Source organism: Salarias fasciatus, chromosome 5, assembly GCF_902148845.1.
Source record: "Salarias fasciatus chromosome 5, fSalaFa1.1, whole genome shotgun sequence".
Classification (NCBI taxonomy): Eukaryota; Metazoa; Chordata; class Actinopteri; order Blenniiformes; family Blenniidae; genus Salarias; species Salarias fasciatus.
In genome coordinates, this window is record NC_043749.1 from 25025538 (window position 1) to 25040736 (window position 15199).

At 47.9% G+C, this 15199-nt stretch overlaps 1 protein-coding gene across 1 annotated transcript in view; it reads right to left on the bottom strand.

Moving 5' to 3' along the window:
• skib (v-ski avian sarcoma viral oncogene homolog b) overlaps positions 1-15199 on the bottom strand; it is a 35374-nt gene that overhangs the window by 18179 nt on the left and 1996 nt on the right. The window lies entirely within an intron of this gene.

Sequence of the window (15199 nt, forward strand, 5' to 3'; positions counted from 1 at the left end):
GCGTATGAGGTAGTTTTTCAAATGGGGGAAAGCACAAAACCAGAGAGCTGCGCGGCTTGAAATGTGCTAATGGGCCCATTCACATAGGGAGGAAATGGTGAGAATGAAAGAGCCCATATTAAAGAGCAATAAGGAGCCTTGACGTAACCGGGAAGAGTTACAGCTCCAGGAAAAAAAAATATGGGAGAGCCAGCGGGTTTTTATAAGTGTTCGACCAATTAACTGTCAGCCCATTTTCAAAACAACATCAGGAGTTATGGCCTCTGAAAATGTTCGCTGGCAGAGCAACAATTTGGCTCACGTGTACAAAGGCCTCACAGAGCAAATGTGTGTGTGTGTGTGTGTGTGTGTGTGTGTGTGTGTGTGTGTGTGTACAGTAATATTTGACAGAGATCAAATAGCATTTCACTTGTTTCCACTTGTTCAAGGAATTGTCTGTAAGGGAAATGGGGGATAAAACACCCACAACATCCGTTCCTAAGATCACGCATTCCATCCTTAAACACTGGTTTTGTTTCCCTCCTCCGTTCATAGGAAAACATATCTGCTTACAGGAGTAATTAGGTGAGAGGGCTCGAGCCTCGCAGCCCTCCATAAAATGAATATGAGCTCTCTAAAATGGAGGTCTGAAAGGGGGTGGGTGGTGGACCGCATCACCTCATGAATTCTGCAATTTGCCGTCTGTTTCTTCACTCTGAAAAATTCTTGGAAATGTCTTTTCCTGGATGATTTTATTGCACAAGAGCCTGTGTTTTTCTCCATGGCAACCGCATAACAGTGGAGCCCAACTAAGCTCTGACTCAACAAACAGAACTCCACAAAATACCCATTTCAGCGTCAGGGTTTTCCCCCCCTCGTCCAGCTTTCCCTGCAGAATCCCTGCCTCCAGACTGCTTTAAAACACAGACCCAATGATTGCACTGACCATGAATGAGGGCGCATGCTGGGATTAATCAGGGCGCATATGTGACATGCTGCAGAAAGTATGCGCGGCGGAGAAGCCTCGTGGGCTCCTGACAAGCCTCAGGTGTTGCACGGGTTCAGCTTTTTTCTTTTTTTTTTTTTTTCCTCGTGGACCTGAGCCACAGAGAGCCGAGTACAGTAGGACAGGCAGCAGCTGGGTACTGTTAACCTGCGGGAGTCCCGCTTAAAGCAACAGCAGGTTCAGAACAAATACACCGGACAGAGCATTACATAAAAGTCTGTCTCTCTCTCTCTCTCTCTCTCTCTCTCTTGGTGGGCTGAGCCGGGAGGACGCAGGCGCTCTGAGGTCCGAACGGGGGGTGGGGGGGGTGCAGGCCAGGGATTAGTGCTGCAGGCAGGCATAGGTCTGAGTGGAGGGAACCATGTATATAACTATGTAATCTCCGTGGTCTTTACCATGACAGCAAATCTCCAACGCAAAAAAAAAAAAGTGCAGCAAAAAATGCAAACTACCAGGAACGACAAACAAGACTGCAGAAAAAAAAAAAAATTCTAATAATCTGCCAGCGCTTCAGTCATGCATTAAGAATTCCCCTTTTTAAGTTGAATTCATTTTACGCCATTTGCCGTGAAAACAAAGTTATTAGAAGGCGACTGAAGGAGCCGTTGTCCTCCCACTGCCTTGTCCTTGAATCATACTCATCACTTAGCACGCCAGCCGGGGATTTACTTCGCCGCCTTCTCATTGGTGAACCGTTCTTGTCTTGACTAGTTAAGGCCATTCCTGAGAAAACGGGACATGTCTGCGAAACTGTAACTCAAGACAAGAGGCGGCGAGGCCGCCGTTTCAGCGGCTGTCGAGCAGCTGTGAGGCACTTAGCGTGTGCGGTTGCATTCGGTCTTCGCGAGGCTTTCAGAGGCTTAACCCTTGCAAAAACTGTGAATCAAACAAAATTATCCTTTATTTGTTGCATATAAGGTCATTGCAACGGGGCATGGGAGGCTGCCAACTTCTCTCTTTGCCGCTCCCTTACTCCCTGTCTACCTTGTAGTGAACACAGAGGAGTATGCCACAGGGAGGGGAGGCCCTACACAGGAACTCAATAATAACTTTCAGCAGTCTAGCCAGGAGGCTGGAAGCCCAGACTGCGGCTGTTCCGTTCTGTCCTCCATCCTCCCTCCGCATAGCCCCATGCTCCTCCCTTCACCCCCCCTCCTCCTGCTGGCCTGTGTCTGCTCCACAGGACTGATGCATTCTGCAGACAGGCCAGAGCTCTTAAAGAGACACAGGCCACATTTTTATCCTCTGAATCACTGCAGTGGACGGAACCACTAAAGCAGGAGCAGAGTCCCTCATTTCCAGCCTCTCAATCAAGGGGCCAGAGCCTCGTTTCACTCTTTTCCTTAATGCCCAACGCGCTGACATGATGCAAAAGGTGAGAGAATAAGCGAGGGAAGGTATGTCGAGAGGCTCTCCAGTGAATCTCCGGCTGGATTCTTTCACTGTGGCTCCTTTTGAAGGTGCCTTTGATGCTTCCCTTCAAAGTTTGTCAAGTACAATCAATGATCTTGGGAAAGGAAGTGTTTTTACTATCATTGTCATGATAATTTCTGGAGGCACTCCAATAAATTTAATAATGGACTTTGAAATGATGGCGATACAACGGAGGGCACAGCCCTATAAATCAGCTCTTTTGTAGAACTCTGATTACATTGTGGTGGCTGTCTGAGAGGAAGGCATAGTAACGACTACAACAAACAACTATTAGCAACATTAATTAGCTCGTAAATTAGATTTTGTGGTAATTTGCTGAATTGGCTGGTATGAAACTGGCATCGTCAGACCTCGTGTTTTCGTCAAGCAGTGAATTCATGAGTTTACTGTAGAGTTAAACCAGGCTAAACTGAGGCTTTAGCATGTTAGGATGAATAAGTGGAAACACATTTACTACCAAGCCAACCAGAGGAATAATAAGCACATCATTGCAGCTCTCATGGAGAGTTCTGAAAACTACAATAAAAAGTCAAACGTCCTTCATTCTGATAAACTCTCTGTTTTGTAACGTGAAGGGGAAAAACCACCTTGGACTTGTAATTTTTTTTTTTTTTTTTGTATTTTAATGGGTGAAAATCCCCTGCACACATTTTTCTTTACCTCCTATTTTATGAGTTGCGTATAAACAGTGTGTGACTGAGCCGAGCCGCGCTGAGGACTATACCACGGCAAGGAAACGATTAAAAATTTAATGGAGTTGAGTGACACAGAAACCTACAAGGGCGTGCCTGCCAAACACGCTCTCATTCTTCTGCTGTCAGCACTTTTCTTTTCTTCATGCGCAGACCGAAGCGGCAGAGGGTCTGAAAAGCAGCCCCACGCTGGCAGGAGAGGGAGGTCCACGCAACTCGTGTATATAATAAAGACATTGACTTTTAGTCCTGTATTTGATGAGAGGGCTCGTGTTACACAGCGAGTGCGTGTGCACCGGGGACATGAAAGGGCTTCACAAGGTCACATGAGTAACAGCAGAGTGCCATCGTTCTTTTATTACTGAAATATCTCGAAGGGGCGAAAGGGTTAACACATCTCAGCTGCAGCATAACAACAAATGAAATCTCTATGGGAGGTATCAGTGCCAGAGTCAGCAAAGCTGCACAGTCCTCTGCAATGATAACCCCCTTTCTGGAAAACCTATAAGACTGAGCATCCAGCTTCGGATGGACCAGACAGCGCCAACTCCGGCTCCTAAAAACTGGGAAAGAAATCACGGCTGCGGCTCTCAGGAGTGTCTTCACCGCTCAAACCTCCATGAGAATCGAACTGGACTCAAACTCTCAATATTTTTTCATGGCTTAACAATTTTGTTATTCCCACTTAAATCAGACGTGCAAACAAAATGAAGCCAGCACCTGACTCCAACACTGTTTCTGGAAGGAAAGAAAGAGAAAGAAAGAAAAGAGTCCGATTCTGTAGTCATACATAGCAACTTACTGTTTGTTACACTGTGGCGTGCAGGGCACTTTGAGAGGGTGACGCATACCCAAACAACACCACGCCATTGAATCACCAGTGTTTACGCAGCCACATAATTCTGCACCATCTGTAGGACTCAGGTCTGATCTTCTGCGTAGCATAACAAGCTGACATGCAGTTGCTGAGCTACAGGCCTTTGAAAAAAAAAAAATACAGCAAAGCCCGTAAATCAAAAGACGGAGCTCTCGCCCAGAATACATCTTCATTCTCAGCAGTGACAACATTCACGGTGACGTCCTCTCCTTTGCCCTCGAACTCTGAACCGGCCGTCACCTCCTTCCCCTTACAAGGCAGATGTAAGATGAAAAAAAAAAAAAAAAAGGCAATGAACTTCTGACCTGTCATTCAGACTACGGAGGAAGCTTTGCAGCTCGGGGGCAACCAGAGTCCACCATCCACTCTGTCTCTCCTCCCCTCAGTGTCTCACCCTACCAACCCATAAAGCCCCACTAAAAACCTCCTGCGCCCCCCTTTTATGGCTGCCAGATGGTGGGGAGGCCTCCTTGCCTCTGGACTTGCCTCTCTAGTCTAGTAAAACCAGTTGACCTCAGCAACATAAAAACTGCTATTTATGAAAAGGCTTGGAACAAAACACACAAACATCCTGCCACTGAAACAATCAAATGCCTTCTCATCTTGCAAAGAGCCTTTTTACAAGACGGGGCTCGGATACGTATGGATGTGTACCCTCACACTGCGAGGTGGTGAAATCCAGATGTAGCGGCTACACCCAGGTACATTTTTTTTTTCCCCCTTTCCTTTTTCTGTGTGAAGGGATTTTATTTGCGTGCCTTGGGTGTGAGCGCAGGACTTTGGCAGCGTCTAAAATTCTCCCTGAGAAACGGAGAAGCAAAACAAACAGAGCCGTCTGCATTCAGGTCGAAGCTGAACTGCAGAACCACAGTCTGGCCTGCGGTTCACAGCATTCTGTTCCAGCGCTGACTTCACCTAAAACAAACACTCTCAAGACCCATCCACCTCGGCCAGAGAGAGAGGAATCTGAGGAAAAGTTTAAATTTGAACTCCATTAACAAATCCCCCCCCCCTCTCCTCTCTCCCCTCGTCGTACTGCTTCTTCTCCGACCGATGTTTTCGGCAAGTGCTGGGCAAACTCAAATCTTTTCACCCACTTGTCACTTGTGTGGGAGTTGTGCCCTTTGACGGCATGCTCGGACCAAGTCCAGCGTTTCAGAGCCAGCAGAGCTGGGTGGGAAAGAGGGTTAAAAGGCCACAGATCGCCTTGTTATAAAGGGGCAGTCAAATCAATAGGCTCCTTTTACTGCAAATCAATTTAAGTGATTATCTGCTCTTCCAATAACAACTTTCTTGCCCCTCTGCTCACCTCAGATGCCCCGTCTTTTTTCTTCTTCCTTTATTTGTTCTACCAGTTGGAATCTACCCTTTATGTCCTGCAATTCAACCTGACCTCCAGGCAACCCCTGGCATGGCTGTCTAAGCCATTAGGGTAGCTGTGTCTGTGGGTTATTAGTGTGATAAAAGTTTACTGTCCCTTCAGCCACTCTGCACGGCTGCTGTTTAACGCCTCTCAGGAACAAGCCTGTGGGACCTGTCACACGGCAGATTGGCCACGAGGGCATTTGGTCAGTGGGGCAGCGCGCAAATACACCTAAAGGGGGTGAAATATCACCCGGACCAACCGCACAAGCCACAGGGACAACAGAGCATCCTGCAAAGTACAGCCCACATCCAAAGTCACGAGGATTAATCAAAGTAGAGCATCTCTGGTGCGTCGGATTTCTGGAAATATGTAGACGAGAGGGCTTGGGGGGGTGTTGGTTGTCTGCGCTATGTTTTCTCCTGTGCGGCAGAAGTTGTGGGCAGCCGAGCTAACTGCAGCCTCAGCACTTCTCTCCATATTCTCCAGTTTCAAGCCAAGAGAGAGAACAAAGGCAAAGAGCTAAGCTGCTGCAGAGGTAATGAGGACAGAGGCATGCAGCACAGGAGTATGTGCCCTCAATAACGAGTGCTGCAGCATTGTATGATGGAGTCCTGTTGGACGGAATGAAAAAAAAAAAAAAAAAAAAAAATCCATGCAGCTGCTGGGAGCAGCCACTCTGCCTGCCTTGCCTGTAGTCTACCCACAGACAGCAGTAACTGAGTGACTGACTGGAGCCCACCCCTTTTTACACTGCAGCTCTGTCTACCACAAAATGGAAACCACAGTGTGACTGGAATTCGCTTGGAGACGCATTGAGATTCATGCAGCGCGGCAGTAAAACTCCATTAGAAACTGTTAAATTCCTCTGAGATACTTTGGCAACAAATTATTTCAGTGTGGCAAAGTGTTTTTAACCATCCATCACAAACAGAGCAATGGTTTTTATTACAATACAGTGGAAAAAAAAGGAGTGGTAGGTGGCTTGAGAGAGAAATTTCTGTGCAACGTTTCGAAAAAAAAAAAAAAAAAAATCGGGGGTGACAAGATGAATCTGATACTAATGATGCACTGTCAAGAAATCGACCAAAACGTGTCAGGAGACTAAGCTGAGTTTTCACAAATGACACACGCTCATCTCTGAGAATGACAAATGCTGCGAGCTGTGGTGTGAAATATCTTAAGAGGAATGGAGCACCAGGACACAGACTCGAGGAAATCCACACTATCGCTGAAGGAGAATCCCAATTAAACTCGAGGACGCACTCTTTATCCAGAGCATGTGCCGAAGTCTGCACCCAACGCTCCGGCTCACCAGTTGGAATCAATAATGTGATTAGAGAAGCAAAAAAAAAAAAAGAACTGTGTGTGAAGGGAAGAAATTTACAGCAAAAATAAAACTTGGAAAGCGGTGAGAGAAACTCTGAGAGGAGTCTTCCGGAGTTGGTATTCATTATGCACTTATCCTTCTGTAAGTCCAAACAAAGCTTGGCCATTTTTTCTTTTCCTTTCTTGCAGTTTCAAAGTGTCGTGAATGACGTGTTCGGCTGGGCCCCTGCAGGACGAACTCCAGCTCACTGCAGAAAACATTCAGACCGAGCGGGAGGCTGTCGGAAAACACGGATCCGTCGTACGCCTTCAAAAACCCCAGCAACTGCAGTTGGTATTTATCTCTATTAGTTATTTCGAAACTGTAAATGTAAGTATTCTTACATTGTTTGGACCAAATGTCTTTAATTTTGGAGCTGGAGGCATTCCACAGAGAGGCCGTTCTGGCAGCGCTTGGCTGTAAAGCTGTGTCAGTGCTGGCCCATGCCAGCCCCACCCCATTAGGGCCGAACCCTGCACATCATGTGTTTCCACTTTACCGATAGGGTGGAAATGACCTCAACGCAGTAAAAGATGACAGGGGTGCTAGCGCTGTTCACCAGATGTGAGCAGAAAAAGAGAGAGAAAAAGGAGGAGGAGGCGGAGGAAGGGGAGAGAAAACCATTCGCCTGAAGAATTTACTGCAAACCCCCGAGGAGCCCTGTGATTGAGGGTTCAAGTCGAGCTCCAGAGGTTCCTGGTGTATCTCAGCAGCACCCGGGGAGCAAAATACCCTCCCGGCCCGAGTGAGACACACACACACACGCACACACGGAGACATGCATGAGGTCACACATGTACGCATACACGTGTACATCCCCAAAAACCCCACTGTCATTCCACTGCACCTGCTAGCAGCACAAAAGCCACTTCCTCCCACTGTGTCCGGCCAAGCCCCTTTATCCCATTTAGTGCAGCCTGCGCCACAACAAAGGCAGAGAAATTAGGGAGTTGCGTTGATGATAGGGCGACTAATCTCTTTGGAGGGACTCATTATATCAGCAGCCCGTACAGTTCAGCTGCTGAAAGGGGCGAATTAAATATGGACATGCAGAGATGGGCGTCTTTGTGAAGATGAGTGCACCAACAATGCCCTGTTATTACCCCTGGAATAATTCATACATTCCATATGGGACTGAAGCCCCAACCCCAGTATCATCCACACAATCCACTGATACAAGGTCAACAGTGAATTGATTATATCTTCAAAATATCTTTGTTTTCGGTGTCATGGACATATTTGTCACATAATCTTCCATTTTTTGTTTCTCAGAACATGAAAGGTGAATAACCCTGCATGAAAACTCAAACTCCTGTGCAGCAGATTAAAGTTGTTGGCGCCAAAAGGGGAGGTGATTAGTTAGTTTTGATGATAATCTGAAAAGCAGCTTGACGTTTTTTTTTTCAAGATGATGTGTGTGCGTACCAGCGCTGCTCATGACACCGGCCCTTCGCCGCTTAAGACACAAGGCTTATAATAGCCCCCTCATTATAGGATAAAGGGTGGGCCTGCTCTATTTCAGGCCATGGCTGTCTGTGTCTGCGCTCGTCGGCCGGCAGGAAATAAAGCCAGACGCTTGTCAACGCCGCGAGCGCAAAGGGAGACGGGCCGCCCTGCAAGGCAGCCGGCACAGCAAGCCACAATCCTGCAACCATTAGACACCTGCAGAAAGAAGGGGGGGAGTGTGTGTGCGTGTGTGTGTGTGTGTAAAGGGGGGTGTCCCCAGCATGTGAGGAACCATGGCCCATCTTAACGCCTGTCGTTTCGGATGGAGCTCCCACCGTACAGACTCACAAAGAAGGTGCAGAGACAGAGGGAGAAGGGTGGGGCAGGTGGTCACCTCCACCGCCGGATGCATGCGCACAGATACAGTATACGCTGTGCTTCTGAAGTGTGTGACAGACACGACCGGCAAGGCCACAGAGGGGAAAGGTGCAGTGAACCACATGATGTTGTGGCAAAAACAACAACAAAAAAAGGGGGGACCGCGGCAGATCCAGGGGTGACTGTAATGCTGAATAAATAACGTTTCCCCAGTCGCTGCAATGGAGTCTGCCAGGACAGCTGTGCTGAATTCATTTGATACGGGTGCCTGCTGACAATGCTGCATTGCTCTGTCTCTACTCGAGAGCATGCAGGGCTGGTCTGAGGAGCCCGCGGGGGCTCGCAGCTTTCCAACGCCCAACGGTCGTTCAGCTGCCGCAACAGCCCGAAAATCTGCGACCCCGACGAGACCCCAGGTAGGAGAGACGCTGCCAGTTCGGTCGGTCCGGGGCTTTTAAAGTGTGTGCGCAGTTCGTCCGAGAGAAGACACACACAGCTCTTCGAGCGGATTCTGAGAGCGGCCGCAGATACACGAGATGAAATGATAGTCATCTGCAATAGCAGAGAGCAAAACATGAGAGAGCCAAAAATGTGGATCCCACTCATTTGTTCATTTAGTGGGCTCTTGAAACAAGCCTGGAGGACAGTTATGAGGTCATCCTGACAAAGCAGCACTACATCCATCTATCTATCCATCCATCTATCCATCTATCTATCTATCTATCTAGAAAGTGTAGACTAAAGATGGACGGTGGGTTTTCATCTTTCCAAAGCGAGACAAGCAGCCCTCACACCCCTGGAACAGCTCGGTGAAACATGTGCGGCGTACTGTAACTAGGCCAGTCTGAATACAGACTGATACAGCATGTGCTCACTACAGTGGAGGTGGAGATCTAAGTATAATGCAGTGTGAGGGGGAGTGCAGTAGGAGATCTCTGTGGAGGAGAGGAGGAGAGCCTGCGTCTGTGTCTTTGTGTGCTTTGTGTGTGTGTGTGTGTGTGTGTGCGCGCGCGCGCGTGCGCGTGCGTGCGTGCGTGAGCGCGCGTATGCGTGTGTCCTACAGGGTCGAGGAGGTGTGAAACTGAGGAGGTGAGCGATGGCGGCGAGGCAGAGGAGGTGTCAGTCAAGGAGGTCTCGCTGATGTAGGGAGGGAGCTGGTCCGTGGCACTGACCTGTAGGAGAGGTGCATGTGATGGCAAGTGGAGGAGGAGGTGGTGGAGGAAAAGAGGAAGGGGAAGAGGAGGAGGAGGAGATGGAGATGGAGAAAGGAAGGCAGGAAAACAGCGGGAGGAGGAGAGAGTTGTCGAGTCACAGCAAGGAGGTCAGAGGAAAAGGGGATGGGCAGCGAATGGAGGAGGGTGAGGTCTCTGTACTGTAAGAGGTCTCTGCACTGTGTGGTCTGTGCGTACGCGCGTGCACGTGTGTGTTCTGGCGCGCTTCTTTGAGCCCACCAGCCAGAGAGCACGAAGTTCTTATTTAGCACAGGAAGAGCAGCTCTGCTTAGCAACCACAGGCACCCTCCAATCACAAGCGCACGGAGCAGACTCTGACTGAGGACGAGTCCTTCCTCGGAGTGCGTGGAGTCTGACAGAGGCCTTGAAATGTTGTTTTCCACACCTGCCCACTCGCACAAATGTACATAAAAACTGGGCGCGGGAATCCAAATCATTTTTTCTAGAATTGAACCCGGGGATGCTGGCGTCGCCGGGGCACGCCGGCGAAACGTGCGCCCGCTCCCCGCCGCGTCTCCGCCGTCTTCTGAACCCAGCTGAGAATTTAAAGTTAATCTAAAGCATCCTAATCCTGAAATAAATTATGCATATCCCAAAGAGCAGGGGAGTCGTGTAAATCCCTAAAACATTCATTCTCCTTTTTTTTTTTTTTTTTTGCCGCAGCCACGAGCACGCAGCACTGTATAGCGACTTGGCACTGCACCAGTCGCAAGTGAACCGACAGCAGCCCCCCGATTGTGATCTGCTAGCCATCCAAACAGGAGGCACGAACAAGATTTGGACCGAATGCTGTCTGAAACACTGAGCAGTCTGTTTGGTTTAGCTGCGTGAGCTAATCCTCCTGATAGCTTTGAAGGTGGTCGGTGGGCGGATTGTAGGCGAGAGCAGCATGCCGATTTGTCATATGGCACCAGCAGGGCCTACTTCTGCTCTGGCTGGAGCTCCATTAGCACATCTCCAATGTGGTCTAACAGTTCTGCAGCTCGGAGCTGCAGGTCATTAAAGGAAGACAAGAGAGAAAATTTAAGGAGATAAATATTGAAATCCTGTTTGGCTCTTTTGGCCACCGAAGTCTCATCAGACAAGCACTTGAATGGGTTTGTGCAAATGTACTCTGGCTTTCTCTGTGTAATGTACTCTCTGTAGTATATCTAATTCATGCTCTAATTACAGAATTCCACCGGGACTGGCTATAAATTGTGAGGATGCTTAGAGTAGGCCAGAGAAGGAGGGAGAAAGTGTATGGCTGAGTCGATGTGCGTTCCTGAAAATGCTGTCCAGAGGAGATGACTGTTTTGATGTGCACTATGGTCCCTGCATTCCAGGAGTTATGTGGGATTATCAGAGTTTAAACCCCCCCTGACTGCAGAAGCTTAGTAGCTCAGCCAGCAGCAGATGCAGACTCCAGGATTTCCTGTCTCCGCACCAGATGGGCCTGACTCTTAATCACAGAGCTGGAAATCAGGAGGTGATCGAGGAGGAATTGATGATGATTGTGGAATAACACTAACTCGATACGGGCATCTGTTCCGCCACTAACAAACCGAACGGCCGACCGACAGACCGACACGGCGACCGACCGACCGACCCGCCGGCTTGCCGACTGCGGTCGCAGCCAGCGCTCATCTCCTCCCTCGTCTCATCATCACTGATCAACACTAATCATCTTCCTCCCTCACTCCACCAGTTATACAAGAAGTCTTTCACACATTGGCACTGTGCTGTGTCATCGAAGGTTCCATGAGGAATGGAGCGAGGCACTGTCCACGTGAGGCGATCAGAAATAGAAACGGGCAGCACTGCGCGTCTGATACCCAAGAAATTTATTTCATTTGGAGTTTTGGTGCTATTTTTGACAGTTAATTACAAAATATTGGCATTGTGCAGATGTGATTGTTTCTCGCTCTTGTTTTTTCACTCAGTAAGAGCTACTTTACTGCAGTCAATATCACACATACAGTGATGAACACCAGACTGCAGAACTGTACTCACTGTACTCACCGACAACCTCGGCAGTATTTCCAGTAACTTTCTCGACTCTTTTCCTCATTAAGGAATCTTTTACTTTCTATTTACTTCAAGTACTTGACTGCAAATATATGTGAACATTTCTTTTATAGCTCTCTGTGATAATATTTGTTTTACAATGCTGATAATATAATACTGACATGGTGTTTTTTACAATATTATAAATATTTGTGAATTTTATTGATAAATACCTCTTGTAATTTGAAAAGTTACTGATCTGTCGTCTATATTTATACACAGTGCTTGTAACACACTTGAAAAATGTTGGTATTACTGACGGGAACTATTTGGATTTTTCCTCCAATAGATTATCTCCATCGCATATGCTCTTATTTAGAAATAGAATAATGAGTTATTTCATTAACTACTGCCAACATCATAATGTCAGTATCCCCAATTATTCCAAAGGTTTTAACAAGGCAAAACGTGCACTCAGGTCAAAATTTAATTCCATTAATCATTTTTGTTAAGTCAGTTCTGGCCTTTCAGCCAGTTTTAATTTGGAAAACAGCTATTTATAAGAGAATTATTTCATATATAATCACACAATCGCATTACGATTCTGCTGAAAGCCCATCAATGATTATATTGAATTATTTCCCAGCCCTACAGCCGCTCTATCAGACATGCAGACACCACTGCTGGCTCCAATCTGTCTTTCAGCACATAACCAGGAGAGACTGTGACAGAGCAAACTCACGAGCGTGGATTTCCCACCCTGGGAGAGGCTGGAGGTTACAGGCCGACCCGCACGGCACCGAAAAGAAACAAGGCACCAACAAAGAGAGGCTGCTGCACTTCACAGCCTCTGAAAGCCCGGCCCTCAAACAAAGGAGGCGGCAGGTCTTTAGCACACATTACCCATGACAGAACCCCAGCTGACACCCTTTTAACATGGGGTCACCGCCGGCAGAATGAAGGCCACAACCCCTGGGAGCTCCCGACACCCCCTCCGCCTTGACACGCCATCCGCGCCCTGGCCCAAACGATCCGGCCAGCAGTCACCGCTGGGACGAGGTGACGGCTCATCTGCGGTGGGGGCGGGTCAAAGGCAAGAAGCGCGGGGAGGAGGGGGGGGGGGTCGTTGTGACTCAGGAGATTGCTCTCAAAGAAATGATGTTTCCAAGTGCAGGACAAGAAGGAAAAAAATGCACGTGAAAAACACAAGCCGCAAACAAACTCACACAGAGCTGCTGCAGTACGAGCACGACGACGCGCTAAATCGCAGTGTGAACGCGAGTGTGTGTGTATCTGGGTGAGGTGGGTGCGTTGGGTCTAAGCCGGCTGGGTCAGACAGGCCCATCAAGGACCAAAGAGATGAACCATGTCAGCATCCAGGGCTTCCTAGAGGTCAGCAGACAGATGGGAATGGAAATGAGCCGGCAGTGAGCTCATTTTAATCTGGCTCACACAACTGATCCAGTCATTACACTCGCCTGTTTACATGCAAACACACTCAGATACTCGCTATGCATAAAGACACACACATGCACACACACAAAACTACGCACTAATACGGAGAAATGCATAGTTACCAAACGGCGGGGAAGGTTAGAAAGACATTTCATTCATTCACTTTTAATAACAGCTCATAACCAAAACAAGCTCTCAGCCTTCGACACACACTTTGGTTTGCTGCAGGTTTGAGGCTAATTGCATGGAGTGCGGAGAACAATGGGATGAGAAATGGCATAAATTGGCCTCAGTTGACTGGTTTTAATATCCATTCCATTAAGGAGGGTCTACACAGTTCTCCCGAGTCTCCTTTTACTCTCCACTCAGTCAGATGATTGATCCCACTGCCCTCCATTCATCTTACGGATTTTTTTTCTAATAGTTAATACTCGGAAGTATTTGACTTTCGAGTAAAAAAAACTTTTTTTTTTTTTAATTCCAATCCCCTTTTTTCATAGTTTTCTATGCAAATCAGAAAAGTTAATATTTAAAAATATTACATGCAAGGTTCACCTCAATGGAGCAGCTCTTTTTACACCGGGCTATAAATTCAAGCCTCCATTTAATTTACACCAGTGCAAATTGTCCTTTACTTTTCTCAAACACGCAGTGCCGAGTGGAGGTTTTTAATTGGAATCGAGTTGCGGTTGAGAGTATTATTTGCTATCTGCCTCGTGCATGTCCTTCCATCCTTTATCAGACAGCCATCTGGCCAGCGGACTGGACGCAGGAGCACGTGATTGGATGGTGTGAAAAAGAATCGAGGCCGGCTGGGTCAGTGTCTTTGGGGGGGCAGGTCAAAGGTTAAGGCCCTTTGACAACACATGTCAAGGCCCGGCTCGCACACCCTGCATCTCCTGAATGAGAGAGTCTGCAGCGTCCTCTCTGCAATCTGCTCTCATCTGCACGGCTAAATGACCAAATGCTGGACTTGATGCAAAACAGACACAATGATTCGCCGCTCTCATTCCCTTCCTCTGATCCGGCTTCTGCTTTTCAGAGCAGGATGCACTTTTTCCCTTCTTTTTTTGTTCCACTCTAAACTCACACTGCTTCAGCGTGAATAGAAAGAACACAACTCCGACACTGTTCGCCATTAAAACACACATCAAATAGGCAGCAATCTTCACACGAGCGCATGTGCTGCATCCGCACCAACCAACCCGAACGGTAGACGAGGTGGGAGTCTAGACAGATGATACAGACAGAGGAGGTAACCTTCAAGGCTGTCTCTTATTAATAAAACACTCTGACATTACAAGGAGGCTGAGGCAGACCGATAACATTGTGCTTTTATTTCATGGGTAAGCCGAGCCAAAGGCGGTCTGCGAGCCCCGGCCCGGCCTTTCAGCAGCTTGGCCTGTCAGGCTGATGTATGGGAGAGTGCTGGTGTGCAGCTCCCTGAGGACCAGGCCTGTCTGCTAACTGGGACACGACTGACAGTGAACCACAGCCAACACGCACTGCCCCCTCCGCCACGCTGCCTCCATGATGCTCAGGCCCTGTGCAGCCTGTATCACACACACACACACTCACACACTCACACACACACACTGAAACACTGTCAGCGTGGCTTTCTCACCCTTTTGAGGCACTACACAACTCAAAGGTGATACATCAAGACTTGCTGACGTGAACCACAGGTGCAAGACTTATAAAAATAAATTCACACGCAGGCATTTCTTGAGTCAGGAACTTCCAGTCTGGGAAAGAAAAAAAACAAACAAACAAAAAACCTTGTCATAGATCAGCGGCCTGCATGCTGCATTCAGGGACCTTGGAATAAAACCCAGCGTACTTCGCTCATTTCCATGACTTCTCCCTGTTGTTATTTCAGACATGTTTGAATGAACCAACAAATATTTCCCTTCAAAGAGAGTACTGAGGTTTCCCTGTGAGACATCTTCTGGCTGCTGCTCAGACTGGAGCAGCGCCATGGT